The sequence below is a fragment of the Sturnira hondurensis genome, unplaced genomic scaffold (assembly GCF_014824575.4).
Source record: "Sturnira hondurensis isolate 20B ecotype Veracruz unplaced genomic scaffold, ASM1482457v3 Scaffold0010428, whole genome shotgun sequence".
Taxonomy (NCBI): domain Eukaryota; kingdom Metazoa; phylum Chordata; class Mammalia; order Chiroptera; family Phyllostomidae; genus Sturnira; species Sturnira hondurensis.
In genome coordinates, this window is record NW_028083059.1 from 1,491,549 (window position 1) to 1,495,063 (window position 3,515).

The 3,515-nt window shown below is 50.7% G+C and overlaps 1 pseudogene; it reads right to left on the reverse strand.

Moving 5' to 3' along the window:
- Nucleotides 1-538: 538 nt before the first annotated feature.
- Nucleotides 539-2,796, reverse strand: LOC118995709 (keratin, type I cytoskeletal 19-like; annotated as a pseudogene).
- Nucleotides 2,797-3,515: the final 719 nt, after the last annotated feature.

Genomic DNA, 3,515 nt, shown 5'->3' on the forward strand with positions numbered 1-3,515 from the left:
GACTGATCACTTCAGACGTTTCCATTTACTTGATTGCAAAGCCTTTTCTTGTGAAAAGGGGGGAGAAGGTAATTGGACTGGTAACAAACGGATTCCATGGACGAGGTGGGAGGGAAGAGAAGGCCCCTGGGCCCTTTCTGTTCCGACCTACAATTGACAGATATTCTATTTCTTGATCTCACTTTACGCTCGCTAGAACCGTACACAGCAGAAATCTCTCCCTACCACGCTCTTCACCCCAGGCCGCATGGAAATAACCCACTTCATATGAGGCTCACACCATTATGTAAATTGTTTGAAGACTCGAAGATAATTAGAAGACCTTCCTGTTCCCAGAGCCAATGAAGGAACCCAGTAAGTGTATGATTTTCTGGTTTGATGGGAAATTCTCTCCTTCAATAAAGGCACACAGGATGCCTGCTATGCCCCAGGCATTCTGCTGGGCTATTTGGTATTGCAGAGATGAATAAGATATATTTCCACTTGCAGGCACTCAAAGAGTCCCAAATACATCGGGCATTTTCTCAGTGAGCCAGCGCTATGCTAAGGGGGAACCAGAGGAAGAATGTGGGAGTCTCTACCTTCAAGGAGCTTTGCTGGGAAGGGGAGACATCTAGGCAGAAATGTGCAAGAATAAGCCAACGTGCCTGCTGACCCACGTCGATGTGGGAGCACAGAGGGCAGGTCCATGCTCTGGGTGGCCCCGGAGGAGGGGCTGGCACAGGCCTGGCTGCAGGGAGGGAGTCTGCACGGAAGAGGTCCTGATGAGATGACAGAGCTCATGGGACCCCAAAGGGCCCCTGCTAAGCCTTCTCCCCTCCGGGGCCATTTCTCATGGTATAAGGGAAAATGCACTAGGTGATCTAACCCCGACTTCGGGAGTCACAGCCGGTGAGTAGCTACTTGACCTTGGCCAAGTCGCTAACCCTTTTCCTGAGGCTTTACTGTTTTGTCTTCTACAAGGAGAAAGTAAGGTGTGATAAGCCTTTTTAATTCCATGGCTAGTTGGCCCACAGGGAACCACAGATTTATCCTCTGAGGATCTGTTGGAGGAGAAAAGTTCATTTGGCTTGATGAGCCTGTCACACAGGAAGTCAAGAGAGTCTCCCAGGACTTCTGCTAGGAAGGTAAAACATGGGATAAAAAGTGACAGAAAGTTAACAGGCAGAGGATAAATCCAGGTAATTAACATCAGTCTAATGGACACTTGCACTAGAGAAAATGGAGGTGAGGGAAGAAATACGTGACTAAGAGGAGACCATTTCCTAAGCTGAAGAAAAAATAGGAGTTTTTGGGGGAAGGGAAGGCGCTCAATTTTATTGACGGGTCAGAGGAGGAGCCAGAGGTAAAGGTCCCGCCCCTTCCACTCGCCTACCCAGGAGCATCCATCCCTCTTCTAAAAGCAGGAAGCCAGGGAGGCTGCTGGACTCGGGGGCCTGGGTAGTGGGCAGGTTGTTGTACTAGGCATCCTGGCCATTGAGTAGGGCTGCGGTAGGTGTCGATCTCCCGCAACAGCTGCATCTTCATGTCCAGGAGCTGCTGGTACCCCAGGTTGTTCTGCCACTCAATGTCAGCACGCACATCCCTCAGCTGGGCCTGGATACTGCTTATCAGCATCTGGATCTGTGCCAGCTGGGCTCCAAAGCCAGACTCTGATTCCCCCATAGTGGGAGGAGTCAGACTCTGACTCTTCCAGAGTGCCCTCTGGGGTGGCTTTCATGCTGAGCTGACTGCTGCTGGGTCTCCAGACCCTGGAGGGTGCGGGGCAGGTCAGTGACCTCCATCTCGCTGGTCTGCAGTTGCTCGGTGTGACCAGCGACCTCCCACTTCAGCTCCTCAGTCTGGATGATGAACAGGGCTTCAGCATCCTCCCAGGTCTTCTCAGCTATGACCTCGTACTGGCTTGTCCTGTCACTCGGGATCTCGGCTAGGTCCACGCCGGGAGCGGAATCTCCCTCCACACTGACTTGGCCACCCACCTGGCTCCTCAGAACACTGATTTCCTCTTCGTGGTTCTTCTTCAGGTGGGCCCGCTCTCCCTTCAGGCCTTAAGTCTGCATCTCCAGGTCAGCCGTGGCCAGGGTCGACTCGTCCCGCACCCTGCTCAGGCCTTGATGTGGGCCTACAGGCTCATGTGCAGGGCCTGCTTTGTCTCAAACTTGGTTCAGAAGTCATCTGCAGCCAGACAGGCATTGTCCATCTGCAGGACAATCTTGGAGTTTTCCATGGTGGCACCAGGAATCTCGTCCTGCGGCTCCCCGATGGTCTGTAGGAGTGACTGTAGTCGCAGGTGGGCTGGACCCTTGCTTCTGGCACCAGTCATGGCTCTTCACCTCTAGGTCTATGTTGGCCACCTCCAGGACATGCACCTTCTCCAGGTAGGATGCCAGGCGGTCATTAAGGTTCTGCATGGTCAATTTCTCCTGGCCCACCAGAAGCCAGTCGGACCTGACCCCAGTGCCCATATAGCCACCGCCGTAGCCCCCAGAGGAGGACAAGAACACAAAGAGGGCAGATGACACCAACACGCCACGGCAGCCTGAGCCTCGGAGGACGTGGGGCACGCGGTAGGTGACTTGCCCCACGGAGCGCACGTTGCTGCCACCCATGCCCTGGAAGGACAAGGAGGCCGACGAGTGGCGATAGCTGTAGGAAGTCGTGGCAAAAGAGGAAGCAGAGACTCTGGTCGAAGGAGCTGTGGGCTGCTGGAGGAGTCGAAATATAGGAGTTTGCACATTGAAGGACCCACGGAGATGCCCCTAATTTTAATGAAGGGGGGAAAAAACCTAACCTCATCCTGGTAAAACGACAGGATTACACAGAGAGATGGTTTGGAAACATTCAGAGGGATGAAAGCAAGTGACTTATGTTAAAACAACATTGTTCAAGGTCATCTCATCAATGATGACACAGCAATTTCTTCAATGTGCTGAAAGTTATTTTCAACCTAGAAGTATATCTCCAGTCAAATTATCAATCAGAAAATATCTGGGTGTCCACTAAACATATAAATAGATATTCAACATTATTACTTATCAGATAAATGCAAATTAAACCCACAATGAGATGCTCGCTAGGCTGACTAAATTACAAGGACCGACAATGACAAGCATGGATGAGCTGAAGCACAAGGAGTGAGAATTGCTCAACTACTTTGCAAAACTGACTTGGCCTACTACGTGTCCAAAAGATGTTCACCAAAAGCCATTTACAAGAACGTTCACAGCAGACTCATTTGTAACAGCCAAAACTTGAAAACAACCCAAATGTCTATCAACAGGAGGATGGATACTCCTTACTACACCATCATTTTAAAAGCACAAACTACTGATGCGCACAACAGAGAAGAATTTCATTGTTAACACAGTGAATAAAAGAAGGCAAATATGGAGTGGAAACTAAATGACTCAGTTTGCATCACCTTCTAGAACAGGCAAAATTGCACTGTGGTGACGGAACCACAGCAGTTGCCTGAGTTGCTGAGGCAGTGGCTCTGACCCAGAGGGAACTTTCTG